Genomic DNA, 15135 nt, shown 5'->3' on the forward strand with positions numbered 1-15135 from the left:
CATGCTGCTGCTCTCCTGCGGCACGGAAAAAGTCACCCAGAGTGAGCTTTCCTGTAGTGCCTCCTGGATACAGGATCCTCTTCCTGGAAGTTAGAAATAATAGCTACCATGGACCTTGGTCCCCGTTAGAATCAGGGGTCAGCAATTAGCAGGGAAAAGCCTGCTCCTCATTAGCCAGGTTTCTCTGGGTTCTTGTAGCCCTGCTCAGCTCCAGACGGGCTCCCCTCTCAGCCCAGCATGGCTGCGGGTCCCTGCAAGCTGTCCAAGAAGCCACGATTCACTAATAAGGAAATGAACGCCTAGTGGCGATGCTTGCAGATCACGTGGTTTTAGAGCTCAGGTGACCCTAGGTTCTTAAAGATGACCCCAGTGCTCGGCCCAGCCCCCACCCGAGGCGGCCACGCGGCCCTGGTCAGCTCTGCCGGGTCCGAGGGCCTGGCTCCGGCACGGACACTGCACGCACTGTCAGAGTCTCCTAATCGGATCAGATGGAGGCCTTCAGCCCCCACGTGACTCGGCAGGAGCCAGCCCTGGTTAGCTCCCCGCGCACGCTGCCTGGCCTGCTTGCTCAGGGTTAGAGTAAGAGTCAAGGGCGTGCGCTTGGCTTCCAGCTGATGGCAGAGGGCCCGGAGCAGCCCTCCTCCTCCAGGAATAAACACCCTGAACTAACCCTGTCCATCCGGAGTGACCGAGGAACTGCCCAAGAGCTGGCTTCACCCTCGGGTGAGATCGCCACTTCCTGGCACTGACGGGCAAGCTATGGCTGACCTGTGAGGGGAAGGCACACCTCCAGCCGGCCCACCAGGCCCTGCAGAGACACAGAGACGCACAGGCCGAGCGCCAGTGGCGGCGTCTGAAGGTGCGCTCACCCACAGCTCCCACCCTGTGTGATGCTGGAGGGAGCAGGGAGCCGAGGCCGGCCCTGCCCTGCACCTGGGCTGGAGAGGGAGCCGCCCAGCACAGAACCGCTGGCCAAGAGGGAAGGAGGGAGGGAGGGGCTGCAGACACAGTCCTGGCCCCCTGGCCGGGGCAGAAGAGGTGACTCTGAGCAGAGCCACCAGCCTGGGGAGTGAGCGGCCTGCTCCACCGGTTAATGAATGAAGCATAAGCTTCCAGGGCAGAGCAGGCCCCGACCCGCTGCCCAGGGCCTGTGGACGGGAGGGCGGTGCCATAGCCAAGGCACAGCAGGGGCCCTGGCAAAGACAAATTTGGGGTGCAAATAGAAAGTGAGGAGCCAGGCATGGCGATGCACACCTGTGATCCCCGTAGTCCTCCAAGGCCAAGACAGAAGGGTCACAGGTTCAAGGCCAGCCTCAGCAACTTGGCCAGGCCCTGTTTTAAAAAATAGAAAAGAGCCGGGGGTGTAGCCCAGAGGTCGATGCCCTGGGTTCAATCCCCAGAACCACAGAGGGAAGTGGGGGGACAGTCATGGGCCAAATCTGACTGTCAGCTGGGAAGAAGAGTCAGACAGATGACCTGCCCAGGGGTGGGAGAGGACGGGGAGAAGGACAGAGGCCGTGTGCATCAGACAGGCCTCTGGTCTTCATCGCTGGCTCTGACCTTTTTTTTTTTTTTTTTTTTTTTGTGTGTGTGTGTGGTACTGGGGTTCCTGGAAACCCTTCTTCCTCCAGGCTACACTCCCAGACCTATTTTTATACTTTTTTATTTGGAAACGGTCTCTTCGAGCCTGCGCGATCCTCCTGTCTCTGCCTCCCAAGCATGGGGATTACAAGCGTGCACCACCACGCCCGGCTAGCTCTGACCTTTTAAAAAATACCAGAGCCAGCCGGGTGTGGTGGCGCACGCTTGTAATCCCAGCATTCAGGAGGCTGAGACCGGAGGATCGTGGTTCGCGCCCAGCCTCAGCTACTTAGTGAGGCCCTCAGCAACTCAGTGAGACCCGGTTTCAAATTAAGGAATAAAAAAATAGGACAGGGGGCATAGCTCAGAGGTCGAATGCCCCTGGGTTCCATTCCCAGACCCGCAAAAAAAAAAAAAGAGAGAGAGAGAAAGGGAGGGAGGGAGGGAAGGAGAGAGGGAGGGAAGGAGAGAGGGAGGGAAGGAGAGAGGGAGGGAGATGCCCAGCAAAGGGAGCTTGCCAGAGGCAGGAAGCGGTGCCCAGGTGCCCAGGCTATGCAGGAGTGGGAATGGCTGCTCATGGGGACCGGCTTGTTTGGGCTGGTGGAATGTTCTAGAACTAGGTAGAGCACAGCACTATGGGTTTACTCAGACCCACTGACCTGGACACTTGGAATGGACATGCTGGACAGTAACGCTTCTCTCTCAGCAAAGCTGTTGGCCACTTCTCAGAGCAGCCGCCCTCAGGCCTGGGCTGGGCCCTGGACGCGGCGTCTTCCGCAAGCTCCCGGGACGGCGGTGTGCCCAGCACCCATGCTTCTGCATCGTGCACAGCCGTCAACAAAGATCCCGCTCACCTGCCGCTGAGAACAGCGCTTCTGCGGGGCCTTGCAGATGCTGACGCTGAGACACCCCGGAGCCAGGCGGGTGGCGGCCACGCCTGTCATCCCGGTACCTGGGAGGCTGAGGCGGGAGGATCCCAAGTTCGATGCCAGCCTTAGCAACTTAGTGAGATCCCCTTTCAAAATAAAAAATCAAAAGGGCTGGGGGTGTAGCTCAATGGTAGTGTGCCCCTAGGTTCAAGGCCCAGTACCTCCCCCCAAAAATAGCTCAGAGCTGGGGAAGAGGAGACAAGCAGAGAGTTAGCAGGAAGCCCTGGAGTGGGGGACCCCCCCAACCCACCTGTGGCAGCCCACAGCCTCCCTGCTTCTGGTCTTCATTTTCAAGAGATGCTTAGTAAGCACCAGATATGTGCTTAATGTTAAGTACCAGCCTTCTGCACAGCCACAGACGGATCCAGGTGGGCCAGATCCAGGTGGGCCAGATGCAAAAAACCTGCTGTGGGCTACACAGCGCCTTCCCCTGCTCACGCCCGGCCCTGTGTGAAACGCGGTGCCAGCCGGACCCACCTGCGCATCCCAGGCTCCCAGTCCACCCACACCCAGGACCTTGCAGCAGCTCCTGAGCCCTGAGATGGAGCTCTCCAAAGACCCCGAGCCGGTCAGTCCTCAACACAGGGGCGGACAGAAACCAACCAACCGACCGACCACCCAACCAACCTGCTGGCTCCTCTACATGGCTCCCGACCTGAGCCGCAGGACAGAGTGAGTCCAGCCTTCGAGAGCCTGGTCGGTAAGAGCCCCTGGGCACACGTGATGGGCGCCAGCTCCCTCTACCAATGGCCACAGACACACAGAGACCACACCGGGGGTTAATTTATGAGGAGCAGCCAGACAGCACTGGCCTCTGCAGAAAAAGCCAGAAGCCAGGTTGAGCTGCCCCCACAGCCACAGGGAGTTCGCACAACTTTCTGAACAGGTGCAGTCAAAGGTAGAAGCCGGGAACGGAAGTCATGGACCATCGCCATCTTGTCCAAAGGGGGTGGAGAGACCCAAGACTGGAAGTTAGCAATGGCCGTTCCGATTGAGCAGAAAGGCAAAGCAGACCGGCTGCTTTGCCAGGCTCCTGGATTGGCAAGCATTCCAAACCTTCCAGCGGAGAACCGCCATCGCCTGGGGCTCTTACTGAACGGGGTTCAGGGCAGCGCCATGCGGAGGCTCCTGGGCCCCAAGGAGGTTTGCCGGATACTCACAGCACTGGAGGACCCGAGAGGCCAGCGCTGGCCATGGTCACCCTTCTCGTATGTCCCCAGCCACGGGCTGGCAGGGTGCAGACAGCGGCCCAGAGATGCTTACAGCTCTAAGGTCCTGCTCTCATCGGCATCGGCGGCTCCTGGGAAGCTGTGAAATGCAGGTTCCAGGCCCCTCCCCGGACTTGCTGCCGGGCAGATGGGGCGTACTGTGGCAGCTTCCCCGTCTAAACCCCAGCAGGCGCCATCCCACTACCAGCGAGTAGAAATCACTTCTAAGGTTAAAACTTCAACCCCGGCTGGGCGTGGTGCACACGCTTGTCATCCCAGAGCTTGGGAGGCTGAGACAGGAGGATCGCGGTTCGCGGCCAGCCTCAAGTGCTTAGTGAGGTCCTTTGCAACTCAGTGAGACCCTGTTTCAAAATAAAGCATAAAAACTAGGGCTGGGGGTGCAGCTCGAAGGTAGAATGCCCCTGGGTTTCATGCCCAGCACTGCAAAAAAATAAATAAATAAAAACTTCAACCCCACTTTCCCAAAATACAGCTGTTGGAGAGAACAGAAAGAAACAGCCGCTTTGGAAGGAGCTGGGCTCCGGCACCGGCCTCCCCTCCCCTCCAAGCGTGCACACACAGCGGAGGCGTGCACCGCCTCCCACAACAAGGAAGGAGGAAAACAATCACAGCCACGGAGGAGCCGCTGAACTGCGTCCCGTCCCCGGCTGGCGCGGCTCTGAGCGGCTGGGCTCCCTGGGCTGGCCTGGCGGGCTCATCGGCTGTCTCTGCACACAGGCCAGCCGCCCGGGGCTGCCCTCAGCCCTGCATCTCTGTCTCTGGGCACGTTGTCCAGGCCAGCGCCTCTCAGAAGGGGGCAGAGGGTCAACGTCAGCCCGGCTCCTCCCCACAGTAGCCTGGAAAGGGTTCTCTCTGTGTCCCTGGTACGGGGCAGCCCCACTGCCTGCCGGTCAGGGCCCTGGAGCCGCCACACCTGGAGCCCAGAAGTGCCATCCCCAAGATGAGCCTGACCGTGATCCAAGACCTGAAAGCAACTCACAGGCACAGGGAGCTGCCCAGATGCCAGCTCCAGGGGCTCCGGGAGGCGGGGAGGGGCCGGGCCGCAGCCTTTCAGATGCACAGACACCCCTCCACGGGCTGTGCAGCTTACCAGGCCCCCGACACCAGGCTGCTTCTAGCTCAGACCTGGCCAGAAAAGAGGAAACTATCTGGACCCAGCCACAGAGCCCGGAGCCTGGGAACCACTGGCCTCCGGCCGGCCCTGCAAACAGGACAGCCCGGTACAGGCCCTTCCCCTAACACGGGTGGCGTGCCCCTGTACACTTCCTCAGGGCCTCCATGAAGGGACCATGGCCCTCCACTCCCTCTCTCACCTCCCCTCCCCTCCTTGCTCACCCCAACATCCTGAGGGCGTGTGAGGACCCCGGAGACCACAGCAGCCCTTCTGTGGTCCTCAGGAACCCACAGTAGAGCTGCTTCCGGTGGCCCAGTGACCGCCGCTTGGAAGGAGCAGTCCTCCTTCCTCCGGCTTCCCTCCCCCCTCCTCCCTCCCCCTCCTCCCTCCCGACTCCAACTATGGGGACAGCCTGTGCTCCCTGGGGACAAGGCCAGCCATGGCGCCCAGGCCTCAGCCCGCAGGGGTCACCCCCCTGTGGCCCCTTCCAAGCCAGGCCACCGCGTTTTCAGGTGAAGGCAGGGCTCCCGCGGGAAGCGGTGGGCCTGGCCAGCAGCAGGCGTGCGCGCGCGCACACACACACACACACACACACACAGCCACACGCACGCTCGCGCACGCACGCGCACCCTGCCTGGGGGGTGGGGGGGCACCTGTTTTGACAAACAAATCATTCCCATCCGTCTGCTGGACATGAACAACAAATTCCTGACATGCAACGTGCGTTTCGATCACAGCCAACCTGTGCGCACACAGGCTTATCTCGGGGTCAAGCCCCGCACCCCGCTCCGCCGAGACCGAGACGGGCCGCAGCCCGACTGACCCCGCAGCCCCGGCCCCAAAGCCCCCTGCGCTGTCAAACTTTGCCCGAGGACCTATTCTACAAAGCCAGGGCGACGTCGCCACAGCGCCACCGTGGCCGGCGCCCGGCACTGAGCAAGACCCGGTCAGCCCTCGGCTTCCTGCTGAAATGGGTCCGGGTTCCCAACAGCCAGGAGGCAGCGGCCGGCGGCGACCACAGCATCCTCCCTCCCCAGGCAGGAGGCACCGCAGCCCTCTGCAAACCAACTTCCTCCGCTAGCAGAGTTTCCCCGCCACGGGCGCGGGAAGGTGAGGGGAGACGGGGCTATTTTTAGGGGGAAATAAATACATAAATGAATGAATAAATAAATCTCAGCCTACCTTCGATGCTAGCTCCGGAGGTTCAGCACGGAGACTACTGCAGTGTACTGTGTCAGATTACAAACTGGGGGTGAGAGGGAGGGAGGGAGGCTGGAGAGAGAGGGGGGGGGAGAGAGCGGGAGGCGGGCAGGCAGAGGTGGTACCCGGGCAACATTGCAGGCACGCGGCCGCCTGCACCGCTCGGGTTCTGCTAGAGATGATTCATTAGTTCTCTGCAGACAGGTCCAGAGGAGCGGAGGAGGGGGTGGGGAGGGAGGGGCAGAGGGAAGGAGACGGGGAGGGCTTTGAATCGCTCGTGTGTTAACACACACCCTGCACGCGCACACGCACGCTCACGCACACGCCCAAGATGGCTTGACCCCCTCCCAGCTGCCGCCCCGCGTCTTTTCCACAGAGCTGTGGTCAAAGCCGGGACAGACATGGAGGCGGAGCCGCCGCTGGCCGCCCAGCAGCCTTTGGGGCCGGAGCTGGCCCTGGCCCTGGACAGCGGGCGCCGCGAGGTCTTCCCCGCAGGCCAGGGCCGGCAGCGGGCGGAGGCCCAGGGACTCGGAGGCCAGGACTGCGCGGCCAAGTGGCTGCCCTGGGGTCGGGCTCCCGCCCCTCCCGCCCCTCCCCCAGACTTCAGCCCGAGGTACCAGCTCCCTAGCCACGGAGAGAGGACGGCCCGGGTAGCGCGCCTGGACCACCCGCGGGCACGCGCGGGTGCGCAGCTCCCCGGGGGTGAGACCATCATCTGTGGTTCCCAGATGTAAAGCCGCGGGGCCCCCCGGGAATCGCAAGGAAAGCCTGCCCGGTCGCCTGCGGAGGAGGGCTTCTCCGAGGTGCTCTCTGCCGCCTCTCCAGTTCATAGACCTCCTCCATGGGTTGAAAACAAATGGGCGGTTGGGGAAACCGCGCATCTGCTGTTGGGCTTGAGCAGACCCACCGCACCGCAGAAGGCCGAGGGAAGCCCCTCTCCAGCAGGACCTCCCTCCGCGCCCAGTGACCCTCTGTGCCTCAGGCAGACTCCGTGGCATCTGGAGCAGCAGGCAAAATGTCTGCCGTTCCCCTCCATTCTCTGCCGGTGGAACCCGACTCGGTCCCGGCAGGTGGGGAGGTGAATCGGCGTGAGACCGCAGAAAGAACCAGAACACAAACAAGTTCATGTGTGCTGGTGCTCAGAGCACTGCTATTCACCGTACCAAGTGGGGAAACAGCCCAACGTCCATAAACCAAGGAATGGGTCCACACACTACGGTATATCCATCCGGTGGAATAGTAGTGAGTCATGAAAAGGAGCGGAGGAGCACTGATCTGCGGTTCTGCAGATGAGCCTTGAAGGCGTTCTGCTGAGTGAACGAAGCCACACGCTGTATGCTTGGTTTTTATGAAATTCCCAGAATAAGCAAATCCATAGAGCAGGGCTGCCAGGGGCTGGGGTAGGCGGGAGCCACTGGTGAATGGGTACAAAGTGTATCCTGGGGGTGATGACTAACTCCACGCTCCACGACCGGGGATCACACTGGCCGTGGCCCCACCAGACTCCATCTGTAAGATCTAGGGCGGCTCAGCCTACCCCTTGCTGGGGGTGACGGGTCCGTTCCTCGACTCAGGAACTCAGGGGTTGGTGGAAAAGAATTCCAGCACACGCCAGCCAGAGACATAGAGGTCTACTTAGGAAGGTAGGCAATGCACATTCAGGAGAGAATATGGAGCCGTGTGTGGCGGCACACATCCCAGTACGTGGGAGGCCGAGACAGGAGGAGAGCAGGTTTGACGACCGTCTCAGCAACCTAGGGAGACCATGTTTCCAAATAAATTTTTAAAAATAGGGCTGGGGGTATAACTTGGAGGTACAATGCCCCAGGACTTGATTCCCAGTAACACACACAAATATATATATATCTATAAATATAGCATATAAATATATATAATCTCTGTCTTGTTAACAATGTACAAGGTAATTACAGTTTCTTTCAGTTAACTCTAGAATCTACAGATTTCCCAGAAATTGGGGAGAGAATTGTTTTGGGGAGTAAAGGTTGAGGTCCTTTAGCACCAGGTTATTATATTAAAGTTGTATTTTGGCCAGGTGTGATGGCGCACACTTGTAATCCCTGTACGTGGGAGCCTGAGACAGGAGGATCACAGGTTCATGGCCAGCCTCAGCAAGTAGTGAGACTCTCATCAACCTAGTGAGACCCTGTTTCAAACTAAAACAAGAAAAATAGGGTTAGGGGTGTAGTTTGAAGATAGAATGCCCCTGGGTTCAATCTCCAGTAAAAGAAAGAAAGAGAGAAGGAAAGTAAGGAAAAGAGAAAAGGTTCGTTGTATTTTACTTTTCCTTTCTGTTCTCTTTCCTACCTGTTTATTTCTTGAGTCCTCCATCACCATACACTACACAATTGTCCTCTGTTCACAAGCCTGCGTGAACTTCACAGGCCTTCCGGGGAGAGGAGGGAGCGCCAGGCACAGGAAAATGCAGCTCTCTCTCTGAAAGGACTCGCCGTCAGCCAGCAGAGGGCTCCTCCGCTCTCCTGCGGAGGGAAGCCCTGTGAGGTAGACCAGTGGGTGGCCTAGGCCTGCAGAGGCGTCAGGGGGAAGCCTCATCCTTTAGTGACCCTATTTCAAAATCCGCACGTACTCCTGCCATCCAGTACTTGGGAGGCTGAGACAGGAGGGGTGCAGGTTTGAAGCCAGCTTCAGCAACTTTAAAATAATAAATAAGGGTGAGGTTAGGTCAGGTAGAATGCCATCCCTGGGCTCAGTCCCCAGTACTGCAAAAAATAATCATATCTGATATTATTGGGGGACAAACATGATGTGCAAAGTTTAATAGCTTTTCAGAGGAAGAATGGCCCCGAGTTCGATCCCACGTACTCCCTCGAAAAAAATCGATAGCTTTCCCATGTAGGCAAGTAACGGCTGGAGAATACGTGGGAGGAAAACTCTGTTATATCGGACCAGAAACGTGTACAATACACATAAGGGAAGCCGAGGAACAAGGAGAAGAAAATACCCACACGGTAGACCTGCAGAGGATGCTAACCGTTACAAAAGTCTCCCCAGTCAGCTGTCACATTCACCTCACTCCGACAAAAAGACAGGATATTGAGACAGGAGGATCACGGAGAGGACAGCCTCAGCTACTTAGTGAGGCCCTCTGCAACTCAGCGAGACCCTGTTTCAAAATAAAGAATAAAAAATAGGGCTGAGGGTGTAGTTTGGAGGTAGAATGCCTCTGAGTTCTAATCCCAGTACCGCCAAAAAAAAAAAAAAAAAAACAGGGCCGGAGGGTGTGGCTCGGAGGTAGAATTCACCAGGGTTTCATTTCCAGTACCCCACCCAAATAATAATTAAAGTAATTATTATTTTATAATTAAATAAATAATTAAATAATTAAATAATTAAAGTAAATAAATAAATAAAATAGAGTTAGGGGTGTAGCTCAGAGGTAGACTGCCCCTGGGTTCAATCCCCAGTACCACAAAAAATAAAATTAAAAAAAAATAAGTTTATAGCCAGGCATGGTGGCACACGCCTATAATCCCAGTACTTGGGAGGCTGAGACAGGAGGATCACAGATTCAAGACCAGCCTCAGCACTTTAATGAGCCCCTGTTCCAATATAAAAAATAAAATAGGGCTGGGGATATAGCTCAGAGCTAGAGCCTCCTGGGTCTAATCCCAAGTACTACAAATAAAATAAAATAAAACAATAAATTTAGCCAGGCGTGATGGTGCATGCTTGTAATCCTAGTATTTAGCAAACTGCAATGAGGGGTTCCCAGGTCCGAGGACAGCCTCAGCAAGTTGTGAGGACCTCATCAACCTAGCAAGGCCCTGCTTCAAAATAAAACAAAGCCGGGCGTGGTGGCGCACGCTTGTAATCCCTGCGCCTGGGAGGCGGAGACAGGAGGATCGAGCAGGTTCAAAGCCAGCGCACTGGCTTAAGAGACCCTGTTTCCAAATTAAAAAGTATAAAAATAAGTCTGGGAGTGTAGCCCGGAGGTAGAAGGGTTTCCAGGAACCCCAGTACCACCAAAAAAAATTAAAAAAATTAAAAAATAAAAATGAAATAGGGCTGGAGGTGTAGCTCAGAGGTAGAATGCCCCTGGATTCAACCCCTAGTATCAAATTAATAATAATAATGATGATAATGATGATGATGATTAATAATAATAATAATTTCTCTTTAGGAAAGCAAACCTTAGCGAGGTGGTGAAGAGGGGCCCGTGCCTCCCACGGCCTTCTGGTCAGGGCCCAGGGAGTTCTGAGTCACCCTGGGGCAGCACCGGCAGTACTGAACCTGTCTCTCCCTGTCCGAAATCCCACACCTGCTCCCCCTTGGAGACCAGAAGGAAGAGGCTGTCTCAGCCGACCTGTCCTAAATGGACGGATGACGCTCTCTGCCCAGTCCCACAGTGGAATCTTCCAGCCGCCTCCCGCTGGAGAAAATAAAACAACAGCTTGTCCTAAACACACGACGCCCACCGTCCCAGATGGAGCCCTCCGCGGCTGGCTTCCCGGGGCCCTTCCCAGCGAGTGTGGAACTGGACAGCTGGGGCCACCGGCTCCGGGCCGCGCTCGGTCCAGCGCGGGCCCACCCGATCCAGGTCATCTGCAATACCAGAGGGAGCCGAGTGAATTAATGACGGCAGCTCGCTGGCCGCCGTCAGAGTCCCTGGGGGGCGCTTCGACGATGCCTTTCCTGAAACGTGGCTAACTAGGACACTAAATATAAACATCCTGATTCCCTTAATTTTCCCCCCGGGGATGTGACATCCTATGGCTGCGAGACGGGAATTCTAGAAAGTGCCTCCGGTGTCAGCTCCCCACCCAGGGGAGTGAAGGTGTGTCCGGGAAGTCAAGTCCGGGAAGAGGTGGAGAGAGAAGGGGCCGGGCCCATGGCATGGAGAACGCTGCACCCCAGAGACCCCGGAGAGGAGGTGAGCCTGGTGAGCCCCGAGGGATCCTGCTGCGTCCTTGCAGTTCCTAGAGGGACGCCTCAGACGGGCAAAGGGCACGGCCATCCTAACCCAAGACCGAGCAGCAGGCTGCTGTATTCTTTGATTCCTTCTTTGAAGACACATGAGCCATGAATTAAGATTCCAGAGCCTTGGAGTCAGGATCCTGAAGAGCTGGAACCCTCCCAGGTCTTCAGGAACAGACCAGTGGACGCCAATCTAAGGGAAAGGTCGCAAGCTGTGGCCCGGGGCCAAATCCGACCCACCACTGGCTCTGCTAATAAAGTTTTATTGGAGCCAGGCGTGGTGGCGCACGCTTGTGATCCCAGCATTCGAGAGGCTGAGACCGGAGGATGGTGGTTCGCGGACAGCCTCAGCTACTTAGTGAGGCCCTCTGCAACTAGTGAGACCCGGTTTCAAAATAAAGAATAAAAATTAGGGCAGGGGGTGTAGCTCAGAGGTCAAATGCACGAAGTACGGGGCGTTTACTGATTGGGCGGCTCGTACCCCAGTGAGCGCGTTATCAGGGGCTGGTTGTTGGGCGTCCCGTGGCCCCTTTGACGGGCTATGAGGTGGCCAGCACAATCCAAAGAGAAGCCGGGAAGGCGCCATCTTTGGTGTGACTGGGCTGCTTCTCCTAACAATACCCACAGCCCTATTTCTGGTGTGTGTGTGTGTGTGTTTGGTGGTTGGTGGTACTGGGGTTCCTGGAAGCCCTTCTACCTCCGGGCTACACTCCCAGACCTATTTTTACATTTTTATTTGGAAACAGGGTCTCCTAAGCCAGCGTGCATGGCTGGCTTCGAACCTGCACGATCCTCCTGTCTCTGCCTCCCAAGTGCGGGGATTACAAGCATGCGCCACCACGCCCGGCCTTGTGTGTGTGTGTGTGTGTGTGTGTGTGTGTGTGTGTGTGTGTGTTTCCCAATAGTTTCAAAAATTTACTAGGGACCTCACCAAATTGTGAGGCTGGCCTTGAACCCACAATCCTCCTATCTATGCCTTGGCCCCAAGTACTGGGATTATAGGTATGTGCCACCATACCTGGCCACATGTCCAGTTTTATCTTATATTTTTATTTTATTTTATTTTTTATTTGGTACTGGGGACAGAACGCAGGGGCATTCTACCTCCGAACTACACCCCGGTCCTATTTTTTTATTCCTTATGTTGAGACAGGGTCTCACTAAGTTGCATAGGGCCTAAGTAGCTGAGGCTGTCCCAGAACCTTGATCCTCTTGTCTCAGCCTCCCGAATGCTGGGATTTCAAGCGTGCGCCACCACACCCAGCGCTGTCGTAACCTTTTTGTTGAAAACTGGACATGTAGTGAGCCGGGTGTGGTGGCGCACGCTTGTAATCCCCGCGCTTGGGAGGCTGAGACTGGAGGATCGCGCAGGTTCGAAGCCAGCCTCAGCTACTTAGTGAGGCCCTCCGCAACTCAGTGAGGTCTGGTTTCAAAATAAAGAATAGCCGGGCGTGGTGGCGCACGCTTGTAATCCCCACGCTTGGGAGGCGGAGACAGGAGGATCGCGCAGGTTCGAAGCCAGCCGCGCATGCTGGCTCAGGAGACCCTGTTTCCAAATAAAAATGTAAAAATAGGTCTGGGAGTGGAGCCCGGAGGTAGAAGGGCTTCCAGGAACCCCAGTACCACAAAAAAAAAAAAAAACCCACACAAAATAAAGAATAAAAAATAGAGCAGGGGGTATAGCTTGGAGGTTGAATGCCCCAGGGTTCCAATCCCAGACCCGCAAAAAAAAATGAAAATAAAAAAAATTAAAAAATAAAGAATAAAAAGGGTTGGGAGCATAGCTCGGAGGTAGAAGGCCCCTGGGTTCCATCCACAGTACCACACACACAAAAAAAGAAGTTATTACATGTGCAGAGAAACCCCAAAGTGACAGCCACACCGGGACAGAGTGGAGGTTAACCCCTTCAGGTCCACAGCCTTCCCCGGGGCTGATGTCTGAGACGTGAACCACAGAACCCTGTAATAAACAGGCACAAAAAAACTTACCAAAACACCTAGAATTATCGATTCCAATTATTACGCATAATGATAACCACAGGTGAGAGTAACTGTCTTAGTAAGAACATTTATTAACGGATATGCAATAAAATATCTCCCCCAAAATCTTTCCAGAAATGACAAGACAGAAGGTATTTCTTTTATATTTCTTGGAAAACTTTTTAAATATAAACAAAATATTGGAAGAAAGGATAAAAAAAGTAACAGATTAATCTACAAATATATATTTTTTAAATGTTATTTCAAATAGAAACATGAGGCTTAGACATAGGAATGACATCAAACTTGAACACTCAAACACAACTGAAGGCCATCTCTACGAGTGCCCGGGAGGCCGGCAGGGAGGGCTGCGGCTTCCAGGCTCCCTCGGCAACTTAGACTGTTTAAAAATAAAAAATAAAATCAGGCTGGAGGCATAGCTCAGAGGTAGAATGTCCCTGGGTTTAATCTCCAGAAAAGGAGAGGAGGAGGGGAGGAGGAGCACGAGGAGGAGGAGGGGGGAGGAGGGGGAGAGGAGGAAGAGGAGTCAGAACTGAAGGCTGAGGCGCAGAGCCTGTCGGCACGCAGGTGCTCCACAGCCGACAGCGAGCCCGCGCCCGGAGGGGTCCAGGCCCGCAGACGCACACCGTCCCGTACAGACTGCACCACCTCGAGCCACTCACTGTGGGCCATCTTGAGACCCAATGTCCAGCATGGCCAGGATCCTCGCACCCTGGCCAGAGAATGAGTAGTAAGTGGCCCACACGGGAGCAGAGGTGGGGCTATGCACCGACAGCCAGTGGAGACCAATCAGCGAGACTCATTATTGTTTAAAATAAGGGGCATGGATTTTTTTGGGGGGCAGTACTGGGGATGAAACCCAAGGGTATTTTACCTCCGAGCTACACCCTCAGCCCTATTTTATTTTTGCGGTTCTGGGGATGGAACCCAGGGGTATTTTACCTCCGAGCTACACCCCCTGCCCTATTTCTTTTATTTTTTATTTTGAAACCAGGTCTCACTGAGTTGCAGAGGGGCTCGCTTAGTTGGCTGAGGCTGTCCGCAAACTGCAATCCTCCAGTCTTGGCCTCCCAAATGCTGGGATTACAAGTGCGCGCCAACACGCCTGGCTCCTATTTTATTTCTTATTTTGAAACAGGGTCTCACTACGTTGCTGAAGCTGGCTGTGATCTTGTGGTCTCGGCCTCCCAGGTTCTGGGATTACAGCGTGCGCCACCACGCCCGGCTGGAGCATGGCTTCTGGTCTATTCAGTGTCATCCGCCTTCGTGTTCAGTCGGCAGATGGTGGCGAGAGTCAACCACACCTTGGGTATCGGGCATCCTCATGACTCCCCACCGTCCTAACATGGCCGTTCACTAGTTCACGCATTCCGCAAGCCTGAAAACCAACTATATTTCCTATTAAAATCGTTCACCAGAGTCTTGCCTGCTTTGTAAATTAACCTTTAGAGTCCCGGAGTGTTGGGTACTAAGGCCGATGAGGTGACTTGTGCCACCGCTGAGGTTCCTGAGATCCTCGCGCCGAGGAAGAACTCCCCTGAGCTCAGGGAGCACGGCCTCCGCCGCCCCGCCGCCGCGGGCCAAAGGAAACGCATGCCCTACTTCACGTGAACAGAGAAGAGACCACCGTCTTTACGATGCGGTAACTTTATTTTCTGGAATAATGGGGCAAGCAGAAGGGAGCCAGCTACGGTAACGGGGTCTCGGGCGAGGTGCCTGGCGCACTGACGCTGCCCCCGCGGCACAGGCAGAAGGCACTTGGAAAGCCGGGCACCGCGGCCCTGTGCGCCGGCAGCAGGACGCCTCCTACTGGCTTCGCAAGGGGACGGTTAGCTTATAAAAATGGGGTCAATAAGATGTTAATATATTAAACAATTTGTAAACATTTAAAGTTATAGATATCTTACAAAACAACTCTGTGATAATAAAAATTATTTCTGCAAACAGGACATATACAAAAATTAAACAAAGTACAAAGTCTCTTAATTAGCACACGTTAGCAGGGAGGGGAGGGAAGAGTCTTGGTTCTGAAGTCTAAGACCTTCACAACGCAGAGGACGCCTAATTAAACTCCACATGCATTCTCAACACTGGACATTTTAAAAATGGAAATTTTCAATAATTCCTT

Source organism: Muscardinus avellanarius, assembly GCF_963383645.1.
Source record: "Muscardinus avellanarius genome assembly, chromosome: 21".
Taxonomy (NCBI): Eukaryota; Metazoa; Chordata; class Mammalia; order Rodentia; family Gliridae; genus Muscardinus; species Muscardinus avellanarius.